The sequence below is a fragment of the Bombina bombina genome, chromosome 7 (genome assembly GCF_027579735.1).
Source record: "Bombina bombina isolate aBomBom1 chromosome 7, aBomBom1.pri, whole genome shotgun sequence".
NCBI lineage: Eukaryota > Metazoa > Chordata > Amphibia > Anura > Bombinatoridae > Bombina > Bombina bombina.
In genome coordinates this window covers 499272015-499299860 of record NC_069505.1, presented here as the reverse complement: position 1 = coordinate 499299860, position 27846 = coordinate 499272015, and the positions used below count along the sequence as shown (strand labels likewise).

Genomic DNA, 27846 nt, shown 5'->3' with positions numbered 1-27846 from the left:
TTTGCGGGGGCGGAGCCAGCTGCCAAGCAGGAGAGACGTCTTGAGAAAGAGCTCTCCCTCAGTTAGCTAACTTAGGCATTTATTAGGTGACCTTAGAGCCTAAAAAATTAAAAAAAATATATATACTTTTGCACCTCCAGATATCCTAGATAATTATAGATAGGATTTTTGAACTACACTGACCGGGAGCAGTTCGCAGCGGGGGTCCGCTCTGCAGCAGACACACCACCTCCGGCAAGCTGAACCCGCATAAGAGGCTTCAGAGAATAGGAGCATCTGGAATCAGCGGTATACCTATTTTGTCCGCCCAGCTTGCCTGCAATTACAGGTCAACACATCAGACAAATTTACAGCACGGAGAAGCCGGGTCATCGCCTAACTGCTGGATCTCCTCTCCGCAACGACCACAGTGACTACATCTGTAAGAAACCTGAAATTAGAGCTAGATTGGCTCACAACCGGACCACTGCGGAGATTCAAAGGACTCTGAAAGATTTCCCGTAGGCCGCATCTTCTTCACACTACTTTGGCGCGAACAGCCGCCATTACAATCCAGGAGGATCATAAGCACATTACACGGAAGCGCAAACTGTACCAAGACAACGGAAGAGGAGAAAGGTAAGGGCATATTTAGTTAGCCCTATTATTCAATCATATGCGCCTGGCAAATCTCCCCTTAATTGAGACTTATTTGGCTCTATTTGTAAGACACCATACGGCATCAGCAATCAGCGTGCAGGACTCATAAACTTTCTAACTGCCTAATAGAGAAGCAGAGCTGCAACCATAGGCGCTGACCCTGCTTACTAATTTGTACTCCTTTATACTATTAATCTTGCCTAACCAATACGAACTACAACACTGCTGCAGTAAAAGACAGGAGCCTTATAAGTATTGTAAGAGTTTACTAGCTAGCAGCTAAGATTATCTATAAGAGTTTGTTTGCTGCTCTTGATCACTTATACCCAGAGGTACCAATCCACAACACTTTAAGGGAATATATTTGTATGTGCCAATATCTCTCATTGCAAATATTTATAAAGTATTAATGATTGAAGAGACTACAAACTTCTACAAATTTTTGCTTATTTCAAACTGAGCATAACCCCTGACAACTCACTCCTGGGAACCTTGTACCCCTTTTGCTGTTTCTATTGCTTTGTTTTTTGTGTCATTTTCACTGCTCTGTATAATAAGCATAATATAGCTCAGGCTCTCACAACTACACTATAAAGAGTGAGCTTAGGTGCTACCTCAACGCCAGTAAAGGAGAAGAAAAGGAAAATAGAAAAAAGGGGCTCCCAGATAGTTCTTGAGTATATTTTCATAGCACTGTTTTGCCTTAGCACCCACTTGTTGTTTCATATATAATTGTGACACCTATCACTGAAAGAGTGCAGGAACCTAAAAAAAGGGGAAAGAGAAAAAAAAAAAAAAAAAGAGGAAGGTACCTCCTACAAAGCTTCTTGATTTACTGTCGCCTATGATATGCTCTCCTCCTCCCTTTCCTGCTGTCAGTTGTGGCAGTAGGTCATACCCCAAGTTCCTTTTCCCGTGATGGCCCTGTGAGGGCAATTATCCTGAGGAGTAGCGTATCTGTGAAGAGAGAGGGAGAAGAGATAAAGAAAGGAGAATAAGAGGAAGAGGTGAGAGAAGAGAAGGGAGAGTAACTTGCCAACACCTTCTACATCCAGAGAATTGTTGAGGCAGATTGCTGGTTATACCTGAGACATAACGTACTAAAAATGTCTCATTCTAACAGAAAGAAAAACATTGGTAAACATAATATAGGTCCTAAAAGAACTGTAGCAGACCACTTTCATAGTAAATTTCTACTAGAAGGGGACCTTTCAGATGATGATTCCAGAGATTCCCCGTCTGGCCCAGGAGATGAAGAAATACCCCCGACTGGAAAAAAATCTATCTATAATTCAGAAGATACTTCCCTCAAAGAACTCATGAACTCACTTTCTGCTAAAATGGATTCCCACCATTCCTCTTTGAAGCAAGAAATAAGAACCTCGGTTGCAGACCTTAAAAGAGAAATCTCATCTTTGGGGGATAGAACCGACACCTTGGAACACAAACATGAGGATTTGGCAACTGATCACTCTAATCTCCTTGCTTATTCTCAATCCTTAGCTGAAATGATATCTGACCTTGAAGTAAAGTTAGCTGACCTTGAAGACAGGTCTAGACGCAATAATATACGTATTAGAGGTATCCCTGAAAGTATCTTAACCGTAGACCTGAATAAATACCTGGAAGAGCTGTTTGCAGCATTACTCAACTCGCCACTAGACCAAGATGCAAAAATTGACAGAGCCCATAGAGCAGTCAGGCCAAGGAACTCTAACCAGGCACAACCGAGAGATATAATTGTCAGATTTCACCACTATACCTTTAAGGAAAAGATTCTTAGAGCAGCCTTCATGAATAAAGACCTACCAGATCCCTATAAAGAAATACAATTTTTTCCTGATTTATCTACTCATACTCTATCAAAAAGAAGATCATTTCAGCCGATCACACAATGCCTTCGCAAGCACTCCATTAAATATAGATGGGGTTTCCCAGTCCGGATTATTTTCCAATATGATGGACTTACTTATAATGTATCTAACCTGACTCAGGGGATGGAAATACTCAGCAAACTAAACTTTTTACAAAAACCCCAAGCTTCAGGACCTGCACACCAGGACCCCAAACCTCTTCAAAATGACCCTCCTACTAACAGCCCCACAACCCTGGAACCTACCTCCCTACGGACTGATGCCTCGGAGTGGAGCCCTAAACCCAGAAGATCTTCTCCTGCCTCAAAGAGACGAAACACCACTCAGCAGGTCATTAACCCACACTGTCAAGCGGAATAATAATTTGATGGTCCTGGGCATAAATAAGTGCTAAGCTCCTATTTATTATTTTAAATACCTTAGCAAGAGTTAAAAAGGTAGAGGAGGAAAGGAGAGGAAGAGGAAGAAAAAAAAAGAAAGATAAACAATATGACTATAAACACCATAGGTCGCATGTTCTGAACCTAACATCAAAGCTATCTTACTCATGTTGGCTTACTTTTAGGCACCATAATGCCTAAGTATATTCTGTAATAGCTAATGACATATTGTTTTTGCAGCTCTGGATCCTGAGTCACCTGTGTTCAAGATTCATGTCCTTTTATAATGAGGGATAACCCTCATTTCATATGAACTTGTGCTATATCCAGACATTCTAAATTCAATACTACAAAGTGCTGATATTGCTAATGTTTTTCTTTCCTTTCAGGTTTATTTATGAGTTTAAACTGATACTGTATATTATATTCATTGACAATAACAGTTTGTTTATATAACACAAATATATACACTTGTTCTATCTTATATAGAGTTAACTTTAAGTTTAAGTAGGAGTTATGCACTTGCCCTTGCAGCTTCCAGTCCTGAGCCACCATTACCCTTAAGACATCCCTTACAATAATGGTGGTCAACGCTTACTAAGAGCGAACGCAAGACATTCTCAGACCTATAACATATAAAATTGTAGAGTCTTATTGTGTCATACTGCTCTTCTTCCCTTTCAGGTCCACTTTAAAATTATAGTAGAGACTGTGTAATTTATGTTTTAATTCTGATAGTTGATATTCCTCTAGCTCATGTATTTACCATATCTAATTTTTGTAGCAGCCTCATCTCCATAGCTGTTACACACGAGAGTAAAAGCTACTCAGTCTCTAGGAAAGCAAAGTTTAAGTGTCTTCTAATATCCTCTTTATCAGTAAGATTAAACTAAAACTAAAAAGAGAGGATATATCATATACTGAGTAACTGAAAACTTGAACTTATAACACTACTATGGGCACTAATAATATTTAATATGGAAATAAGATTTATCTCTAACACTACCCCCTTACTACAGGGCCATACCTAACTAGACATACAAATTTTTTTCTCACTGAACAATCTCTCTGTCTCTCTCTAGTTTCACGAAGGTAGTAGGAGGAAAGAGAAAAAGAGAAAAAAGTCCTGTAAGGACTGCCTGCCGCCAATAAAACGTTCCACCCTATACCAGGCACAAACTTTTGACCTGTATGCAATTCTACCCTGTAATTAGGTAGTTGTGCACTATATTTTTACACTCTGGACTGGTATATAGTTGTTAATAATATCCTATCTTCCTCACAAATGACGAAGTGTTATTGCAATGTACTCCTGCATGCTTTTCCTTTTCAAAACATATACTTGTAACATATTTTTTTATTATATTTTAGATCTTCATGTGACAAGGTATGAGCTATTGTTACTAAGGTTATACTGTATTTGGTTAAGTTTGATCCGGAATTAATCCGGTCCCAAGTTTATTGTTGTTCAACTGAAACGTACAATCTATATGCCTAATAATCATATAAGTTGGTTATCCCGCCCCCCCCCCTTATATTAGGTGGTAACCATTGTTTCTATTTCAGCATTCTAACATATAGTACGTAAACATATCTTTACCTAAATCCCTAATTTATAGCGGTGCTTACCCGCTGAATATCCCCCTATTCCCCCCAAACTATTACTTACTATCTTCAGATCTCCAGCACGCCCTGAACTTAAAAGAATCCATCCTCAGTCCCTGTTTGGCCTTGTATAGCTTGTTTATTAAAATTTCATCTACCCCCTCTCACATAATGTGAATTTTGTAACAGGTCCACACGCACAGATAGTATATAGCTTTATCAACCTTCCCCTATATCCCTACTTTCCTCTTTCCCGCCACTTCCTCCCCCTCTTTTTTTTTTTTTCTCTTCCTCTCGCAATATGGAAATTAAAGTCCTCACTCACAATGTCCAAGGCCTCAATTCCCCGACCAAGAGAAGTCTATTATTAACCAACATTAGGAGACTCAAAGCTAATATCATTATGCTCCAGGAGACCCATTGGATCAGAACCCAAAGCATCCCCTTCTCCTTTAAAAACTTTTCTACTAAATTAGAGGCCTCTCACTCCACTAAATCTAGAGGAGTGGCTATCCTCCTCAAAGATAACCTTCAGATTGAGAAAATACATACAGAAGTAGATCCTGAAGCTAGATACATTATTTTTATATGTAAAATAAATGAAAGAAAATACACTCTAGCTAATCTTTACGCCCCGAACTCTAGACAAATTCCTTTTTTAAAACATGTCCTTAAACTTATTGCCACAATTAAACAGGGAACATTAATTATTGGAGGAGATTTCAATCTTGTTATGGATCCCCTTAAAGACAAAAAAGGGACCCCCAGAATAGCTCCGGCCCGCTCCACCAGTTCTCTATCTGCCGCATTTAGAAATCTGATGGCCCAATATAGCCTATATGATGTATGGAGAGCTAAGCATACCTCGGACAATGATTTCACTTTCTACTCGAGTGCCCATAAGATGTTTTCTAGAATTTATTTTATCTTTGTTGAGCCGCTCACTCTGAATGAAATTAGTTCCTCCAGAATTGAAGTCATTCCATGGTCAGATCACGACCCCGTGACAGCTACTTTCTCCACTCCTCAGGTTACAATCTTTAAAAAGTGGAGATACGAGGAATGGTTGATATCGCATCCCCTCACTTTGCAGGAAGTTAAAAATAGTCTGCAGGAGTTTATTCAGCTCAATGATAATGCACAGACAGATGTGCAGTACATCTGGGCCTCTCTTAAGGCTTACCTTAGAGGGGCTCTAATTAACAGAGCTGCTATCTTAAAGAAAAAACAGGGCAAATCACTAGCAGAATTAACATGTGAATTCAGACATCAAACATCTATATTAAAAGCAAACCCATCTGTACAAGGCGCAAAGACACTTGAGTTCCTAAAAGAAGAACTCAATAGATATGAGCTCGCTAAGATACAAAAATCTCTCTTCAGGCTTAAACAAACCTACTATTATCATAATAACAAAGCTAACACTTTGTTAGCCTCTAAACTTAGACTAAGACAAGCTCAGAGAACTATAGCTTCCATAGCGTGGGAAGATAAACTGGTAACATCTCCTGTAGATGTTGGAGAGGCATTCCGAGCTTTTTACGCTAATCTGTATAACCTGGCAGATGAGACCTCTGGTAAAGTCTACTCCATAGATGAAATTAGAGTTCTTTTACATTCTTTGCACTTACCTTGTATAGATAAGAAGGAGTCTGACATGTTAAGCTCACAGATCTCTCTGGCAGAATTAAAATCTGCGATCGCTCAGCTTAAGAGAAACAAGGCCCCGGGTCCGGATGGATTCACGGGTCACTTGTACAAAACTTTTAGTGAAACCATTGAACCAATTTTATTACGAACTTATAACTCTTTTATTAACACTGGAGTCTGCCTAAATGAATTTTTGGAAGCAGACATCATCACCATATTGAAACCGGGCAAAGACCCTAGTCTATGCCAGAGCTACAGACCAATCTCTCTGATAAACTCTGATACAAAACTATATTCCAAAATTCTGGCTAATAGATTAGCTAGAGTCTTGTGTAAATTAGTCCACCCGGACCAAGTAGGCTTTGTCCCAGGCCGAGAAGGCCCAGATAATACTCGAAGATTATTTGATATCCTATACGATGCTGAGAAAAGAGGGATTCCCCTCCTGGCCCTGTCGCTTGATGCTGAAAAAGCGTTTGACAGGGTCAGGTGGGATTATCTTTGGTGCACCTTGGAGGCTTTTGGAATTCCCCCACAATTTCTTAAAGCGGTTAAAGTCTTATACTTAGCCCCTACAGCGAGGATTAATGGAGTCGGTTTTCAGTCCGCCCAGTTTGATATCCTCAATGGAACCAGACAGGGCTGCCCTCTTTCCCCGATGCTATTTGCGTTGGCTATTGAACCCCTGGCCCAGTTGATCAGAGCAAACCCCGATATAGTAGGCATAAACTTCGGGAGGTCAGCACACAAGATTGCGTTGTTTGCTGACGACGTCACTCTATTACTCACATCCCCGTCTACTTCATTACCAGCAGTCTTCCGCTGCTTGGACACATTTTCTAAATGTAGTTTTTATAAATTGAACTATTCTAAAACCGAAGTATTACACATTAATGTCCCCGAATCTGAGTTGAAACTCTTGAAAAGAAAATACGATTTCCAATGGTCGGCTACTTCTGTTAAACATTTGGGCATTCACCTGAGCCCAGATCCGGAAACTATGATCCAGAAAAATTTCACAGACCGTATTCCGGAATTTAAGAAACTGCTTGAAAGCTGGGAATTCAGAGAATTCTCATGGACAGGGCGTATAGCGGCGGTTAAAATGTCGCTCATCCCTAAAATTACTTACCTTTTTAGGTGCATAACCCTTTCAGTTCCCAGACCTATATTGAATAAACTACAGAGCCTAATTTCAAACTATGTTTGGAAGGGAGGAAGACCCAGAATCGCGACTACAACGATTCAGCAACCCTTAGACAGAGGGGGATTAGCCTACCCTAGCGTTCTAATTTACCACGATGCTGCACGACTGGCCCATATGGTTGGGTGGAGCCTCGAGGGTGACAGGCCCAGGTGGTATGAGGTGGAGCAGTCTCTGATCCCTGGGGCCCTTGTACTTCAGGATCTCCCTTGGATACCGATACACGTGCGTAGATCTTTACAAATTGTACACCCACTCATTTTGAATACTCTTCTGCACTGGGATTCCAGAAAAAATATGGAATCAGTTGCACCACATCCCTCCCCACTCTATAGAATAAGGCACATTTTGGTCTCTATGCCTGAAACACATATAGGCCAATGGAAGGAGGCAGCTAACGAACCAGTCACATCTCTTTATAATGAAGATCTCCTCTTGTCATTTGAAGAGGCCAAGGCTAAGCTCTCCATACCCTCTTCCCTGCACTTTGAATTTATCAGACTGGCAAGTATTCTCAAGGCATGGAGACTATCAGGTCAAACAGTTAGACCTTCTACTAGATGGGAACAAAGATGGAATATAGGCAAATCACTCAAAGGATCTCTCTCCTTTCACTATAATTTACTGATAACTCCTACAGATAAAACTAAGCACAGTCAATACAAAGCCTGGGAGAAGGAGCTTAACGTTAACATTGAGATCACAGTATGGCTTAGAGAGCTAATTAACGCGAGGAAAATTCTACATAGTGCAACTCTGTGGGAACTTTACTATAAGATTACCACTAGGTGGCACTTTGTGCCGGTTACACTGAATAAATACTACCCGCAGGCCTCTCCCTTATGTTGGCGTAATTGTGGTCACTTGGGAACACAGGTCCATATTTGGTGGGACTGTCCTATAATTCGGAAAACTTGGGGATTTGCATTTGATGTCCTCAAATCACTAGACATAATTCTCTGTCCAACCCCTACAGTGGGTCTCCTGCATCACGAATTCCCGAAGATGTTAGAACCTGACAAACATATTGCCCTGTACATTCTTATGGCTACGAAGCTGGCTATAGCCAGAGATTGGAAGCAAACCTCCTCTCCATCACCCAAAAAAATAATAGCTATAATAGACCATATTAGACAAATGGAGGAATTTGCATTCAGATACCTAAACAAGCTAGAACTCTTCCATGAAATTTGGTACAAATGGAATGCGCTACAGCACTCATAGATGACAGGGAACCATTTAGTACATTGCACGTTAAGGGACCCCTAAAAGTAATGAGGAAAAGGAATGAGTAATTTTTTTTTTTTTTTTTTTTCTTCCTCCTGGTCTCTTCCTTCTTTCCCTTCCCCTCTCCTCTTTTGTTTCCTTGCTTCTTTCCCCCCCTGTTGTAAAGCTACAGTGAATGCACATAATATCTACTGCGACTACATATCAATTCCAACTAAGTAATTTTGTTCTCTTATTTAAGATTATTAAAGCCACACTAAGTTCAGTCTGATACAGACCCAAACTGAGGGAACGACGATTATTATTTTGACAGGGGTACGCTGGATATCTAGAAACTAAGATACAAGTCTAGTAGTTGATTCTATTCCTCCTTTAGCTATTGAGCTAGATTGTATCCTTACAAAAGCATAAAATTGAAAAAAAAAAATGAGGAAAGAACATGTATAGATATATATCATCACTACTCGATAAAGACATCTTGGCTTTTTTTTTTTTTTCTCTTTATTTTAAAATGTACCAAGTATATTAATATAATAGATCAAAGATGTTGTATCATTTATATTCTAGTACTGACTTCTGTTAGATGACAGCACAAAATTTGTAACTTCTACATTTATGTTTCGCTTTGTCATCTTGTTTTTGTTAAACTTATTTTGTTCCTCAATAAAAAATTTATTTAAAAAAAATAAAAAATGATTTGCTCTATCTGACTTGAATGCCCCTTTACATGATTATAAAAAATATGTTTTAGCATAAGTTAACTTAGTTGGCTGAGCTATTTTTCAAAATTTTAACCATTTTAATCCACTAGACTTTTTTTCACATGGTAATTACTCATCAGATACTAAAACATACCATTGATACCCCTCAAAATCCTTATGCCAACCCACTAAATTATTTTTAACACCTTTACCCTGAAAAACTTAAATAACCAAAAAAATACAACATTATAATAAGGTAAATAAAAATGTCCAGTAAATGACAGCCAATCAAAAGGCTGCTCTGCAAAAAAATTAAATAGACCAATCAGTTTCATTGTAGTGTTCATAAATAAACAAATATGCTTTCCAAATTCCTCTTTCTTTTAATTAGATGAGAAAACTGATACTCATGTTCCTTACCATATTTTATTTAATTTTAGTTGTTTGCTTTATCAATTAATGGATTTTCATTTTCCTTATATCTTGTTAATACTGAAAGATGAGATTCTCACTGCGCTCCACTCAAAAAAAAAAAAGGGGGAATCCTTATAGCTCCTTAGGGTCAGGATACCTAGTATATCTTGAGAGTAAGATCTATGTGGGTTGTGGTTACTAAGAAGTGCCTCCAAATAGGCAAAGGATTAAATTTATCTTGTGAACATGAGGTCCAAAATATGGTAGTGTATATGGGGCCTAGGTTCACAAATTTAAATGGATATCTTGGATTGTAAGTAAGAGTGCTATAAGTGCACAAATACAATGAATAAAAAAATCTTAAATAATTTATTACACTTTATAGTAGAAGAATAATAATCAATAGACCGGTTTAAAAATATATAGCATAAAAAACATTCATGGATCCATGTATAAAAAAAACATATGCAAACAAAATAAGATCATATATCAAAACACATAAATAATAAAAGCAATGCGAAAAAAATGAGATCATATATCAAAAACACATATAAATATAGAATCAGTCAAATTGTGATAAAATATACATCTATTAGGTATAGAGGTGGTGGAGTAACCTCTCTCCAGTATATTCATAAAATGATGAGTTTGTGTCCACACGTGTGTAAAAAAGGGGGTTCCGTGAAAAATAAACAAAGTCTCAGTGAAGTAACTGAAGCCAAAAGTGAAAAAAAGAAACTTGTGTATCAAATATTAATATTAAAATCCTCTGTTCCAATGGAGAAAAAGTGTCAAAACATGTGTCAACTGTGGATGTGAAAAAAATGGAATAATAATAATGATAATCCTATATGAAAAATAGTCAGTAGTACTCCTTAGTTATAGGAAAAATCCTTGAACTTATAGGTGATACTGTGATCCAAAAGGTTAAAAAATGGTTAAAAAATAAAAAATAGAACAAAAAATTCCCAGTGTTAACCTGTAAAATACAAAAAACACAAAATAGTGCAAGATTGCTAAAAATATCACATAAACAAATGAAATGAGGCTTACCTGAATAGCCAATGCGTTTCGGCCTCTCCTTAGGTCTTTCTCATTTTTTCGCATTGCTTTTATTATTTATGTGTTTTGATATATGATCTTATTTTGTTTGCATATGTTTTTTTATACATGGATCCATGAATGTTTTTTATGCTAGATATTTTTAAACCGGTCTATTGATTATTATTCTTCTACTATAAAGTGTAATAAATTATTTAAGATATTTTATTCATTGTATTTGTGCACTTATAGCACTGTTACTTACAATCCAAGATATCCATTTAAATTTGTGAACCTAAGCACCATATACACTACCATATTTGGGACCTCATGTTCACAAGATAAATTTAATCCTTTGCCTATTTGGAGGCACTTCTTAGTAACCACAACCCACATACATCTTGTTAATACTGGTTAGGGGCGGAGCTACCATTAGTACAGCAGGTGCAGTGGCACCAGGGCCCAAATTCTAGGGGGCCCATGGCAGTGAGTATCTACTTAGGCATGTGCGGAATGTGTACAATCCTAATGCCGGTGAACCTTTATGTGTGCAGAATGTGTACAATCCTAATGCCGGTGAACCTTTATGTGTGCGGAATGTGTACAATCCTAATGCCGGTGAACCTTTATGTGTGCAGAATGTGTACAATCCTAATGCCGGTGAACCTTTATGTGTGGGGAATGGAGGTCTATCCATCTATCTATCTATCTATCTATCTATCCATCTATTTTATCATATATGTATTTATCTATGATCTATCTATCAGTTTTATCATCTATCTATCAATTTTATCATCTATCTGTTTATGTTTTATCTATCTATCCATCTTATCATATATCTTATCATATATCTGTTTATGTTTTATCTATCTTTTCACCTATCTATATTTTATCTATTTTATTATATATCTGTTTATCTTTTTTCTAGCTGTCTAACTATTTTATCATATATCTGTTTATCTTTTATCTATCTATTTTATCATATATCTGTTTACCTATTATCTATCAATTTTATCATCTATCTGTTTATCTTCTATCTATATATCTATCTATCTTCAAAATAATTATATAGAGCATCACTTATATTATTACTTACTAACTTTGGGTGGCCCATAAAAATATTGTACCTGGGCCCCCTGTTGAGTATTTCTGCTACTGATACTGGTCTTTATATAATTGTATTATCCTTTTGCATTTTATATTTTCCTCTCAATTCACTTAACTCCCTTTTTCAGATATTATTCCCATTTCCTACATATGTCATCAAACGTTTAATCAAATCCAATTCCTGTTCTTCATATGAACAATGTTTTTGTGTTTCATTATCAATCATCTTGGAGGCATGAAATTACATGACTTATCCAACATCACAGAAGAAACTATTCATTGTTGCTTGGACAGAAACATTCTTATTAAAGCATAAAACCTTCCCAGCCTTTTGAATTCCATAGGGGTCTTTGGCTCTCATTATCTGACTCCTGAAATTTCAAATTGAATGTAGACATTTTAAATTTGATCTGGATATTTTAACATCTCATTTGAACTTTTAACTTTGTATTTTAGCTGGCACACTGACCTTAAGCTACTGTTAGCTGTGCATTCCTGAGACCTCAAAGAGTGATCCATCCATTTACTGTGATTCCCAGAATCGTTTCTATTGTTAAAGAAGATCTTTATACCTGTTTCTCTGATTCATTGCTTGAACAATTTTGGTGGATCCTGGTCTTATTATTTCATGGGAAGCTAATGATCTTATTTAAGAATCCTGGGCCCCAGAAACTAGAAAATGTTACTTTTCCACATTGAGAAATGTAAATCAATATAAATCTCATGTAAATCAAATAGTTAATTATGTATCTTTTTTTATATGCCGCAAATTTAGCTTAGAACTTCTGGGAGTATATTCCCTATCAGACGTAAATATCACCCAGTTTCTGACCACTATCTCTTAGTGATGTGGAATGATTATTTTTTTCAATCCTGGCCTGATAATCTCTTTCTCTCAAACAACTTTCTGCAAAGCTTTCCATTTTATTATGTCTTCTCATATATTATCTGATATTAGATCTTTAGATTAAACTACTCCTAGCTGGTAACCGTGCCATACAACAAGCTACCGAGCTGTTGTTCATTCCTGAAAGAAGCCTTCTCTTTCTGTATTTCTTTGTATTATGACCCTGGGGAAAGGGTGACGCAGGGAAACCAGACGTAGACTCCTAGCCCAATGTGCCTAGGGGGATATGGCTGCACTTCACTGACAAGGCCGAAACAATTGTATGGGGTTGCCATTCCCCTTGTTCTGATGAGAATTGCCTGGTATTTTGGGGTTGGACTGACCTTGTTAAGCTACTCCCAGGTTGCAACTATACCATAGAATGAGCTATTGAGCTGTTCCTGGAACAATGGCTCTCTTTTCTGTATATATCTGATTTTAGATCTTTAGATTTTAACGCTAAACTTTTTTCTGCCAATAGTGTCTCATTTTTCTTATTACATAAAACCAAAAACTCTGTCTTGTTCTATTTTTACCCTTACCTTAATTTAGAACCTTTCCTTCTGTTGTCGAATGTGTAAAGGAATATGAATCTGGAACTTAAACTATAAAATCTTTGGTATCATTTCATTTATTTGTATCCCTATTTTTAAACAGTATAATATACTCCAGCAGGTAAAATGGAGTATTTGGAACCAATTAAAGGGAAGGACATTTTAGGGTACACTGTCCCTTTAAGTCTGCCAATGCAAGGGCCAGTGTAATACTCTATAATGGCAAACTTTAAAAAAAAATCAGGCAAACAAGTGAGGGTTTTAACTGAACACCGACACTTGGAGCATATCTTTTAGGCATGTGCATTATTGTTATTTGGAGATGTGTAACAAATCCCAAAATTGGCTGCAGCATTCTGCACTAGATATATTAATGTTGAAGGCCTTTGACCAGTGGAGGCTCCTCCGTATGTAAACAGCCGCACATGAACCCCCAGTCAAAAGAAGAAGAAGAAAAAAATTCTGAAGAAAATATCATTTTTCCAATAGCCCCCCCATTGGAAAAATTATAAATCATTTATACCCCAAAAAAGTGAAAGCCAAACTGTTTTGGATATTACAGTGAAAGCCAACTGTTTGGGATATTACTGTGGAAGTTTTCTACTATCACCATTGACGTTCCTGCCATATTCCGTGAGTCACGTAGTGTGATTTTTGTGTCTTTTATTGCAGCGCAGCCTTACTTTTTTGTGTATTTTGTATGTGTCCATAGATCTAGTCTCCTTTTAGGCTGCTGCTCTCATTTTTAAATTTTTTAATTTATATCGTGCCTGATAGTAAAACACTTGAATTAGGATTGCCTTTTAACAACATCAGGTTTGTTTGTAACAGCATTGTTAATTCCATTTCTAATGGTCTCACCTCTAAACGATTTTTTCATTTGTGTCTCCAGATGATATATAGATGAGATCTTCGGTTTACATTGCATGAAATTGTATTGCATTTTTATATAACTTTTTCATTATATGGTATAAAATTTCCCCATCGTCTGCACATTGCTTCAATTACATGTCATATGTGTTTTAGCTACCTAGACTTGTTGCAAGCTTTTGAATTGTTTGGAAACCAGTTTGCTGGATATTTGTAAATTTGTCCCATTAAGGCAAAAGTGTCCTCCAGCTAAACACTTTTTAACATACATTGTGTGATCTATCCAGCCTTTTAGTATGGCAGTGGAAAATCGCTTTGGGGAATATCTTGCAAGATTAGATAGACAAAGATCCATCAATATTTTAAACTTAGAAGACTCAGTTACTCCTGAGATTGAGAAACCTGTCAATCTTTTTAGGAATCTTGAAGACCTCCTAGAAAAAGATATAAGAGAATGGCAGGATCTGCTACTTTTAGACAACTACTTGTTACACGATGTTATACCCAGGGGTCTTAGATTTTTTAAAGTTCCTGTTTTTAGATTAGATGAGGTGGAATTCTCACTAGATTGGGAGAAAGCATTTCACAATTGCTCCACGACCCTTCTTAAAATACTAGTCAGATATAGGGAACATAAACTGAAATGTTTAGAAACCGAGATTAAAAACGCAGTTGATAAGATACAACCCTATAGCGAAATTGAAGAATGGAAAACATTCAACACTAATATTCAATCTAGATTAGCTAAATTAGAAAAGGATTTAAGCCTAAAAAAACAGAAGAAATTGACAAGAGATGTCAGAGATTATAAAGATGATGTTGTGTATACTTATAATAAAGCTAATAATTATGATACACTCGCTGAATCTCTTGGAAATAATAGTACTAATGCTAATCCTATAGAGGAGAAACATACTTATAGAGAGCAAACAGCAAACAATCATATGAATAAAATGATGAGGAAAAATAGCTATTCAAATAGTATAATGAATAGTAGCTATCACGATAAAGATAAAAAACAAACACCAATTGGTAATAAAGGGAAGAAAGGCAATTTTAATTCCAATACTGCCAATAATTATAATAATAACAATCATAATAAAAACCCTAAGAGCAATGGATCTTGGAGTGAAAGAAGGGAGAATCCCGGTCCATACAGGGGAGACAATTTGAATTAGGGTCCTAGGGATCTACCATGGCGTAACCACTCTAGGAATCATAACACACATAATAGAGATGATTCCTATGATTTTAGATCAAGAAATGAGAATCATACTATGCCTCAACACTCATTTAACAGACAGAGCCAAAATAGTCAGTTCTTTAACAACAAAAGAGATCATAATCATCGTACCAATGATAACAGATATGAAGTGTTGAGTGACGATAATGCCCCTCCTACTCCGACTTATTCATCTTGGAATAGATTAGGAGCTAAACCTAAGTCCCCCGTACAGACATATTTTTTAGACAGGGGCCAATCAAATCATTACAGGGACAGAAAACTATCCTGGGGTGGAGAAAAGTCAGTAAATTGGGATATAAGAGAAAGACCCCTAAAAAGAGCCTTAGAACACGACGAGGGGGAAGAGGAGGACTTAGAAAGAAGAGAAGGGAACAGAAGAAGGTTGAACTAGAGTGTATGAGAAAGGAGATTGTGAATCTCTCGGATGTAGTTCTGACTGATGATGATGTCCGATTGTTGGGAAAAGGTCTGAATTATGCCCCGAAATCGAAGCCCAACGAATTTGAAGTCTATATGGACATTCAAAAGTACATCTGAAATATGACACTTAAGAGATACTTCTTTAAGGACCCTAAAAACCGTGAACAAGTACCCTGCAATAGAAACTATTTGGAGGGTGGTGACATTGATATACTTAGTACTCTAAAATGTCTTGAACTGAACACTGGGGATCTTGTAGAAAATTCCAGTTTAGAGCATAATAACTCTAGTGCTAACATCAATTTTAATATTGAAGAAGATTTACTAGACTTGTCTCTATATGAAGAGGACCTACAAATAAGACACACAAATTTAAAAGGCAAATCAAGTTTTTATCCTCACCAGATGCAAGGTGAACAACTTTCTTTGTTTAATAAATTAGTGTGTAAGGATCTTGAAGTAGAATTCACTAAATGTAAACTCAATAAATATAATGACAATCTTACTCCTAAAGAGAGAGCTGCTTTGAACACATTAAAGAAAAATAACAATATAGTCTTCAGAGCAGCCGATAAGGGCGGTGGTCTGGTGATCCAGAACCGCAATGCTTATACAGGTGAAGCCTATAATATACTCAGCGATCACCTAACTTATAAGTGTCTAACGTTTAACCCTACCTTTGATTTTTCAAAACAGCTGGATTTTCTATTAAAGAAAGCTAAAGAAGAAAATATTATAAACCAGGATGAATTTAATTTCATTAAGCCATCTGACCCATCTATGCCCACCTTCTATCATCTTCCCAAGATCCATAAAGATCTTGTAAACCCTCCGGGACGTCCCATCATTTCTGGCATTGGCTCCTTATGCCACAATTTGTCCAAATATGTGGATTACTTTTTGCAACCTCTGGTTTTTTAAAACCAGGGCTTATCTTAAGGATACCGCAGAAACAATAAAAATCTTCGAGGGACGGTCTTGGGAGGATGATCTAAGGTGGGCTACATTTGATGTGTCTTCACTATATACGGTTATCCCCCATGAGAAGGGAGTAGATACCATTAAAGAAGCGTTCACTGGATTTGATATCCCTGAATCTCATCTGACATTTTTATTGGATTGCATTTCGTTTATTCTATCACATAATTATTTTGAATTTTTAGGAAAATATTATTTACAATTAAAGGGGACGGCGATGGGGACTACGTTTGCCCCATCGTACGCAAACCTTTTCATGGATAATTTTGAGAAAAGGTTTATTTGGAATAATAACCCTTTCAGTAAGAATATGCTGGAATACTTCAGATATATAGACGACATAATAATTTTATGGAAGGGATCTGAAGAGTCATTAACTGAATTCACTGAATATATCAATAACAATAATTATAATTTGAAGTTTACTGGCAATAGTTCCAATAAAAGTATTGAATTTTTGGACATCATTTTATATATAGATGAATCAACTAATATGATATCAGTCCGTAACTTCAGAAAAACAGTGGACAAAAATAGTTTTGTTCATGCAAATAGTGCACATTTGAATAGCTGGAAAAACAATATACCAGTGAGCCAGTATATTCATGTTAAACCCAATTGCACTAATTTTGAGGACTATAAAGAAGAAGTCAGAATATTGGACAATAAGTTTATCCATAAGGGTTACGATTTAGATATCCTAAAAAAAGTGAAAAATAAAGCAGATCTTTGTGATAGAAACAAACTGTTAGACAGGGATAAAAGAGTGGTTTGTACGAATAGAAATAATAGTCTTGACTTTAAAGAGAATAATCATAATATCCGATTTATAACTAGTTTCAATGAAGGGGCACCTATAATAAAAAAGATTTTAAACAAGCATTGGGGAATTTTAAAATCGGATCCCATCCTGGGTAGTCTGATAGGAGATAGACCTGTCATAACTTTAAAAAAAAAAAAAAAATCTTAAGAACTATTTAGCTCCCAGTAGGCTTAGGGATAATATTGAAGATCCACCAAGCTCCAGAGGTAGTTTAGTCAATTGGGTATCAGCTGCGAAAGGCACCTTTAAGTGTAATAAACCACTGTGTACAATGTGCCCTTTTGTTAAAAGAGGCGATCTCTTTTTTAATTATAATGGGACTGAGAGTTTCAATATGAAATATAGGTGTAATTGCCAAACAACTTACACAGTATATTTGCTTTCTTGTAAGTGTAACCACATTTACATTGGTCATACAAAGAGAAAAACATCTAAGAGATTCAGCGAACATCTATATAACATCAAAGTAAATTTTGATAAACATAGTGTACCAGTACATTTCACCAAGGTACATGGCAGTGATACCAAGGGCTTAAGTATACAAATAATAGATTGGGTCCCACCAGGTACTACCAATAGGTTACTTCATCTAAGGAGAAAAGAAACTGAGTGGATATATAGACTTAAAAGCCTTACACCCCTGGGTTTAAATATAGATCTAGATGTTCAAGCGTTTCTCTAACAACAGTAGATTGTAACAAGAAAGGAAGCATTTAGTGTATTATTAACTTTTATGAATTATTTTAAATTTTAAATCTAAATTCATTTTGAGTTTGAATTCATTTTAACTTAAATCCATTTGAATTCATTTTAACTTAAATCCATTTAACTTTTAAACATTAAACATATGGTTCATATTATATTTTTTTTAGATACAATTATGAGTGTAGTAGAATATTATCAACTTTCTTCTATGAATTGATTTTCTCGTGTGCAATTACAGTTTTAATATAGCTGTTTTAATGTCACTATGAATTTTTCATTTGTAAATAATGTTTGTATACATTAACATCGATGACTGTATTATATTTATATATATGTGTTTTATATTATATACACTTACTGATTTTTTCACTGTGGAATTAGAAAATGTCTTGATTTTATCATTTTAACCTTTTTTCTGTGTCAATTGAGCCTCCCAAATTTAAACTTACCTTTTATTTGTATGTGGCGTTTCCGTGGACTAATTGGAACAATGCTACTAGCTATAAAAGGACTGATATCACTACAGCCTATTACTCTTGAAAAAGCCGGGGTGTCACCGGCGAAACGCGTAGAGGTATTGTGGCTGTCCAAAGGATCCGTAGATACAGACGTCAGGTGGCCCAAGGACGTATCCGATTGGTTGAAAGAACTTTCCCTTTGCCGGGTATCGTTTGAAAATTGCAATTGGACGCCCTGGATCTCCCGCTGCCTTATGTTCTGGTGAAGCCGTATTGATTTTTTGTACACTGCTGTCTTTTTACTTTTTTCTAGTAAGTGCATTACTAGCGTGTGTTGTGCCTGAATAAAGTACTCCTACCTTGAATCGGATGTGCGCTTTCTCTTTCTTTTCTGCTGCAAACTGTTTTTTTTGTAATTTTTTTTCAGTTTTTTTTTTAATTTAACCGCACGTGCGGTAGAGCCTACATTCCTGTGTCATATTAGCTATTACTTTTCATGCAGACACCACTCCCACCCTCCAACCCATCCCTTTACTGGCTTAATCGCACAGTTCAGCCTGTGCGAGTGAGGTGGTGCTAAGCCGGTCCGGATACGTCATCACTGAAGTCACGTGATGATGCTTTGCAAGGCTCCTCCCCCTCAACAGTGCGCGAAAAATGATTGAATAGAACTGAGCTGAGAGGAGCTCATTTATTTTCTTGTTGAGGTGAGAGGAGCTCATTTATTTTGGGCAGCCACGGAACTACCGACCGGCCCCCGGGAGGTCCCCCATAAGAGGGACCCCATCTTCAGCAATAATGTTTTTTTTAATTTTTCTTTTAAACTTTTTTTTTTTTTTTTTAAATCCCAAATTTCACTGTTGCTTTACATACAGGGGTGTACTGTGTTCTACAAACTTCAGCAATCTGCCTTTCTGTCTGCAAACCCTGCAAATTGCTTTAGCAAAGTTGATGAACAAATATTAGAGTATGTTCAGAGTTTAAAAGAAAGAATAGGACTTAATCTAGATCTGTATGCAAGATTCTAAGTCTTTAGTCATTAAGATAAACATTTAATTGAGTAATATATTATATTTTATTGCAACTAGGTTTTGACTTCACAGGCAGAAAGTGGGACACAATTTACATATTCAGTCTTTTGCCCTGTCAGCAAAATGTTTTTATAACAGACTGCATGAGAATGAGGCTCCCATTGGAGCATATTGGCATATTTATCAAGCTCCGTATGGAGCTTGATGCCCCGTGTTTCTGCCGAGCCTTCTAAAGGCCGCTGCTCCATAACCTGTCTGCCTGCTCTGCGGCGGCAGACAGACATCGCCGGAAATCAACCCGATGGAATGCGATTGGGTTGATTGACACCCCCTGCTAGCGGCTAATCTGCAGGGGGTGGTATTGCACCAGCAGTTCACAAGAACTGCTGGTGCAATGATAAATGCCGAGAGCGTATGCTGTCGGCATTTATCAATGTGCAGCAGACATGATCTGCAATATCGGATCATGTCCGTTCGCACGTTCTTAAATAGGCCCCTATGTATGCGCGCTCTTGTGAGCACAAAGCTTCCCTGCAATGAGAATGTAAGATCATGTTCGCATTGCGCTCAACTTGTAATACCACCGCACATTTGCGTACGCTGGTATTACTGAGTGGAGCACAAATATTGCACTCCACTCGTAATATGGCCCATTTTAAATAAATAAATAAAGTGCAACGCTAAAATACCTGGATTTATACAGACATATGTCTGTTGCACTATATCACTAATTTATCCGGCGCCAAATATTGCCAAATCCCATTGCCTAAGGCCATATTTGGGACTCATTACACAAATCTCTGAAAAAAAATATTGCAAATGCCTAATATCTCGATATGTTTCATGCACCAGCATTGTAAATAGGTTATCTGTTCGGAGATCCAGTTGTCTCTCTTGGTGTATAAGCTATGACTCTATTAACATGATACAAATTGCCACCAACACGCTGAGCAGACATACTTTTTAATATGCTGGTGCACGGAACATACCGAAATATGATCCATCAGGTTGTGCACAGTAACAGCTCTCACCAAAACAATAAAAGCTTTTATTAAATTTGGGTTTGACCGAAACTTTCATAACCAATATTCAAAATACTTTGTTTTTTTTCAAATATTCTTTTCCCATTTGGTATTTGTTTTGTTTTAAAGAGACAGTATAGTCAAAATTAAACTTTCCTGATTCAGATAGAACATGCAATTTTAAGCAACTTTGTAATTTATGATTTTTTTTTTCTCTCTCTTGGTATCTTTATTTGAATGTAAGCTTAGGAGCCAGCCCATTTTTGGTTCAGCACCAATCAAAAAGTGCTGCCGCAAAAATCGGCCGGGTCCTATGCTTACATTCTTGCATTTTCAAATAAAGATAGCAAAAGAATGAAGAAAAAATTATACTAGGAGTAAATTAGATGCTTAAAATTGCTGCTCTATCTGAATCATGAAAGTTTAAATTTGACGAGACTGTTCCTTTAGCTATAACTGTACTGAATATTTGTGAAACATTTACATCTGTTTTCATTAACTAATGTAATTGTTTCTTTGCTAAAGGTGAAAAAAATTCACCTGTAGCTTTAAATACTTAGCTCTAGCGCGCTAGATAGGAGCGCTTATCCCGGCCCTTCTTCACAGAGGCTCAGGGGGTGGTAATAGAAGTGCGGCAGATCCCAGGGCCTGCACTAAAAGACTTTCGCCTTTAAAGGGACATTAAACCCAAATTTTTTCTTTCAAGCTTTAGGGGCATATTTATGATTGTGCGAGCGGACATGATTCGATATAGCGGATCATGTCCGCTGCAAATTGATAAATGCCGACAGCATACACTGTCACCATTTATCATTGCACAAGCAGTTCTTGTGAACTGCTTGTGCAATGCCGCCCCCTGCAGATTTGCGGCCAATTGGCCGCTAGCAGGGGTGTCAGTCAGCCTGATCGTATAGGATCGGGCGGATTGATGTCCGCAGCCTCAGAGCAGGCAGACCAGTTATGAAGCAGCGGTCTTAAGACCGCTGCTTCATAACTGCTGTTTCCGGGGAGCCTGAAAGCTCGCGCGGAAACAAGGGCATCAGGGGCCATTTGGAGCTTGATAATTTGGCCCCATGGAATGAGTTGAGATTTTTATAATACAACCGTCATCACCAACCCATTTAGCATAATGTGGTCAAAGTTCCAAGCTAGAGAACCTGTACACTCACATTAGGGGCTTGTAAGGTATTATCTGCTGCCTGTATTTAATTGCCCAAGCAATTCTTTGTTTGGCCCACCCTTGGGCTTGTCAATCACCCCAGAATAATTTAACTCTACCTGATTATCTAAAACTCTCCACTCTAATGAGATTATCCATGAACTACTGTAAGGTCCCTCAAACTATTTTATAAAAAGCTAATTTTAGCTTGGGAGCTGTTTAACTCAGTATACAGGGCTCTGGGTGTAAAAGAGAGACTCATTACTATATAATGTTCAAAAAATATTTTACATCATTCTCTCCATGCTAGTGAGATTTTGATCATCAGATCTGTAGTCTGAAATTCAAATGAGTAGTACATTTTTTTTCTGACAAATTTCAAGTTACTTCTATTTTCCCTGTATCATGTGGCAGCCTTCAGCCAATTACAAAATGTTTGTGTATCTATACAGTATACAGTATATACTGTCAACTAATTAGTAGCTGGTGTTTCAGAAAGTGTTCATATGAAAATATTGTGCACATTTTGATAGTTTTAGTAAATTAGATTATTTTTTTTTTAAATTGCATGCACTAACTGAATCTTGAAAGTTTAATTTTGATATTAGTGTCCCTTTGATAAAAAGTCTTAAAATATTTGAAAGTTTTTAATAGAAATATTTTCTGTGACAGCTAAACTTCACAAGGAAATTGACCAGGTGATCGGAAGAAACAGACTTCCATTGCTGTCTGATCGGAGCCAGATGCCTTATACAGAAGCCGTAATCAATGAAGTACAGAGATTCGCTGATATTGCTCCACTAAACGTCACACATTCAGTTATGAAAGACACCAAATTCCAAGGATATACCATTCCCAAGGTAAATTAAATTAAACTATGTAGCATTGTTAGTGAAATCTGACTTATTTGTGTATTTTACTCACAAGTGGTTCTAGAAAATTGAGGTGCTACCAAATGTAACTTTTGTGATGAAATACCCATTGTTCAACATTTTGCATAAAAATCTCATTCTCTATGAATTTTAAACCTCCGAAATGGTGTTTCTTGGGGCTGCAGGAGAATTCTTTAGATCTATTTTGTTTAAGAAATAGCAATGCACATGGGTCAGCCAATCAAACGAGGCTTCAATGTTCAGCCATCAATCAACAGCTACTGCTTTTCAACAAAGGATATCAAGAGAATGAAGCAAATAAAAACATTGAAGTATATTGGAAAGCTGTTCAAAATTGCATGCTCTTTCTAAATCATGAAAAAAAAAATCATTTGGGTTTCATGTTTCTTTAAGTTCAAAACGCTAAACGTAAAGGTTCCATCTGACTTTAATGTGCAAGGTAGCATTCTATGCATTGGTAGGAGATAGGTAAAAGAGGTAAAAATAAATACCACAAGAGGGGGCCCTGTTAAGCATTCAGATACCACCAGGCGCTTAACTATCCGGCTGGAGCCATGGGTTGGAGGTGAGTCGGTCCTGATAGATGTAGTATTTATAAATAGGTAGAACATATTCTGCTCAGTGCAGAACATTGAAATGTAAAATATTAATATTTTCATGTCCGGTTAGGGCGCTTGAAAATATGCAATTAAATTTGCACGCGCGTAGGGTGTTTTTTTGTCACTTTTTTTGCTCCATTGACTTCTATGCAAGCAAAAACAGTTTACTTTTAACCAATAATACAAGCACAACCCGAGACATGTAAAAAGATTACTTTTAGTGCAGTTAACGCTCTAGCGGGAGTGTTAAATAGTGCTCCACTTGTAATCTAGCCATAAAAAATGGTAGGTAGAATGATACATTCAAAGAAAAGATTAGTCTGAGAATAGCATGTAGATTTATTTTAACGTTTCATTAGCTGTTGAAATATTGATACAATAATTGTAAAGTTTTAGTGTCTATAAAACAATGGGAGCTGCCATGTTGTAACTTAGGTTACCTTCTCTGCTGTGACCAATTAGGAACAGTTATAAATAGGTCACTAGAGTGTGCAGCCAATGACTGTGCAGAATATAACAGTGTTCTGCACTTCCATTTCTAACAGGAACTGAAAAGCTCACAATTTCATAATGGAATTTCATGAAAAGGGGACACAATAAATAATGAAAGTATATAGCAGAGTTATATATATATATATATATATATATATATATATATATATATATATATATATATATATATATATATGATACTAGGACAAGTGCACTCTCACGAACTGTGTCACAAATGCCAGGGTGCTTGAATGTGGGTAATAATATAGTAAAGAGAAGACAGCACTCTCTAGTCTTAAATATAAGCTTCCCCTTCCTCAGACCAAAGAACAATACAAAGTGCCAAACATTTATACATACAAGGACCCATCCCCTTGTTAAAAAAGCGCCAAAATTAGTTGCTAGGCAACATATAGCTGGCTGGTAACCAATTAAGCAATTTAAGAAAATCAAAACCACAGACAACACCTGAAAAAAGTGAACATGAAAAAACAATGAACAATTAGTGAAAAACACTCTTAACATGCTAGCCACATACTGACAGTTGATGTTGATACAATGCATTAATTATTAACAACAAAATACAGAATACAGTGATTAACTGTAGAACAGGAGTTACCAAAGTAAATAACATTGTACATACTATATGGCTTGGAAACAATGTATCATGTGTCATACACTATAGATGTAAACTGTGTAATTGTGGATAAACCAAAAAACACCCAATGTCTTATCTAGGGTGTATTGAGCCTGGTAGGAGTAATGTCATATGTATAAATGTGTATTATGTACCATTGTGTACAGATTGTAGCCCATATGTGAGGGTTATATTAGAGGGTAATATTAGATATACCAGACTGGCTAGTGATTGGGGACAATTCCCGTAGCGAAACATAATGTGTCACAAGTTCCTATTGCACAAAACTCTACTACATCTCTAAGCGGTACAGAAATAAATAAGACAGTATGTGATGTCTGAACAGTACCTACAGCCCTTCCAGACAGAGCGAGTCTAGTGCCCGCCCCCAATGGGATGAAGTGATATAATTGAGAGGTCAGAGAAAGCCCCCACAGAGGACACGTGTAATCAAACATAGTTTACATATTTAATATATAAATGGTGGTGGGTAACGTGCCAAAAGTTATTATTACAACTAGAACTCCACTGATTTGAAAATGGGATATAGATGCCTGTTATGAGTGAGCCCCGTATCACCATGTTAAAACAGCAAACCATTATCAGACCTCTATGCGGTAGGCAAATACATGAATGTGACTGTAAGTGTATTCCAAGCAATACCTGTAGTTCTACCAAACGGATCACGAATAGTGCCAGTGATGCTGCATAGCTATAAAACGTTGACTAGAATATATTACCTGACCATCTATATGTAAAAAAGGGAAGAGATTTTACATAAAAATATCCTAAGTATTCACACCCCACTGTAAAACAGCCAATCAGGATGCTAGTCCCAGGACTTGCAAGGGAGTGTGCACCTGGCACGTGCAGGCACAGTCATGTTTTTTTTCCTTTTAAGAAAGTTTACTAGGAAATATTGTGTGATTTCATTCTCATGAAATCACAATAAAGCTAAGCATGATCTCAGCACTGTTGATGCTGATTGGCTGTTGTTTTTTCTTTTTCAACCTGCAGCTAGACAGTAGCTGAAGAATAACTGTTTACTGAGCACTTACTATTGCAAGCTTAATATATCTTTAGATAAAATATCTTCCTTTTTACTGTTCATGTGAGATGTTCATGTGATATTTTCATCAGCTTTTCACAGTTATGTTTCAGAACTTTCAAGTGATTTAGCATTATGGGTATTATGTCCCTTTAAATCTGTCTCTTTAAACATAGATATTGATGGCAGATAAGAGCCATAGGCCCAGCAAGTCTGACCAACCTTACCTAACAGTATAAACTTATCTAGTTCGTAGGATAGGCTTATGCTTGTCCCAAACATTTTTAAAGTCCCCCACAGTGGTTGTTGCTACTACCTCTTGAGGAAGTTTATTCCATAAATCAATCACTCTTTCTGTAAAGAAGAGCTTCCTCAAATTACTCCAGAATCTACTACCCTTTAGCTTGAGCTCATGACCCCTTGTTCTTGAATTTTCCATTTTATGTAAAATACCCACAGCCTCAGTTTTACTAAACCCTTTAATGTACTTGAAAGTTGCTATTATATCACCTCTTTCCCTTCTCTCCTCTAAGCTATACATATTTAGGTCATTGAGCCTATCCTGGTAAGTTTTATTTAGACCATGTACCATTTTGGTAGCCCTCCTTTGCACAGATTCAAGTTTGTTAATATCCTTCTGAAGATATGGCCTCCAGAACTGCACACAATACTCAAGATGAGGCCTAACTAATGATCTATAAAGTGGCATAATAAGCTTACTATTTCTGCTGCAAATACCTCTACCAATACATCCAAGAATTCTGCTAGCCTTACTCGCTGCATTACTACATTGTTTACTAAGTTTTAAATCATCTGAAATAATAATTCCCAAGTCCTGTTCCTCATCTGTAACAGTCAGTAAAGTGTCATTGAGTCTGTAATTAACATTTGGATTTGGGCCCTTAAGAGTTCTAAAATATTGATCTGTAGAACCCATTTGTTAAAAGGTTGACCCTCACTGATATAAGATAATAAAATAATTACCTGCTTTGATAGCTGGAACTACTTCTACAGGACTTGAGCAGGTCAGGACTTTACTCCGCCTCAGATAACAGCAGTGTTTTACTGGTTTGTAAAACCAGGAAGGTAGTCAGTAGACAAGCCAAGGGTCAGCACCATATAATCAGTATTCATAGCAAAAGGGGTGATTACCAGGATAAATCAGGAAACAGTTCCAAGGTTCTTTATCCAGATAAACAATCCACAGTACAAGGTACAGACAAGGAGAAGGCACAAGACATATGCCAGGGTACATTTTAGGGTCAGATTCAGAAGGACACGACACACATAGGTATGCTAGTATCATGGTACATATAATCAAGCACAGATTACAGCATGGGCATTAGAAGACATATCAAACAGTCTTGGTGATAGGAAGACGTGCAAGGATCACTTCATGCACAAAGTACATAAAACAAGAGCTCTAAAAAAGGCACTCAACCAGTCCTCAAAGAGATGCTGCAGAAACATCTTGTGCTACTACCCACACCAACATTGAGATTCTCAAGCACAGCTCTGGATCCTCCTCCAAACCTTCAGGCCAGGACTGGCTCATCTCCAAAATGTGGCTCCAGCCGGATGGATAAGCGCCCATGGCAGATGCCATGTATAAATGCTTAACAGTTCACAACCAGTACCCGTTTTACCCTTGATATTTATCTATGTGATAAAATTGTTCCATACTCAAATATTATGGTTTAGAAACTGCCCTGAGCTAGACAATCCAAAACTATATAATATAAAAAACTATAATGACAAAGGGCAGATAAATAGCCAGTAACCACATATATACAGAGGAGTTTTTTTTTTTTTTTTTTTTTAAATATATTTTTTATTCAAAATTTTACGAATACATAACATAACAGTTGGGGACTCGCAGGACCCCTTTTTTCATTAATGGAAATAAACGGGAATTTGGGTCATAAGACCCAGCACATGAAATTTCACTCATTTGGAAAATAAGAAAATAAAATAAATAAATAAATGAGAGTACAGCAGAGCACTTTAGCTAATGAGTTTTGAGTATAGTAAATCAACACGGGGGGGGGGAAGGGGAGGGCTTCATAAGTATGAGGTGGGGAAGGGGGGGGAAGCGTGATGTAGTGGGTGTCTCTAGGCACCTACATACGGTACCTGTCAGATAGAATAGTCCAGTCACCTGTCGTCAGATTAGGTGTCCGTTC

General features: G+C 36.9%; 1 pseudogene; it reads left to right on the top strand.

The window, feature by feature from the left end:
* LOC128666875 (cytochrome P450 2G1-like) overlaps positions 1-27846 on the top strand; it is a 174227-nt pseudogene that overhangs the window by 131348 nt on the left and 15033 nt on the right.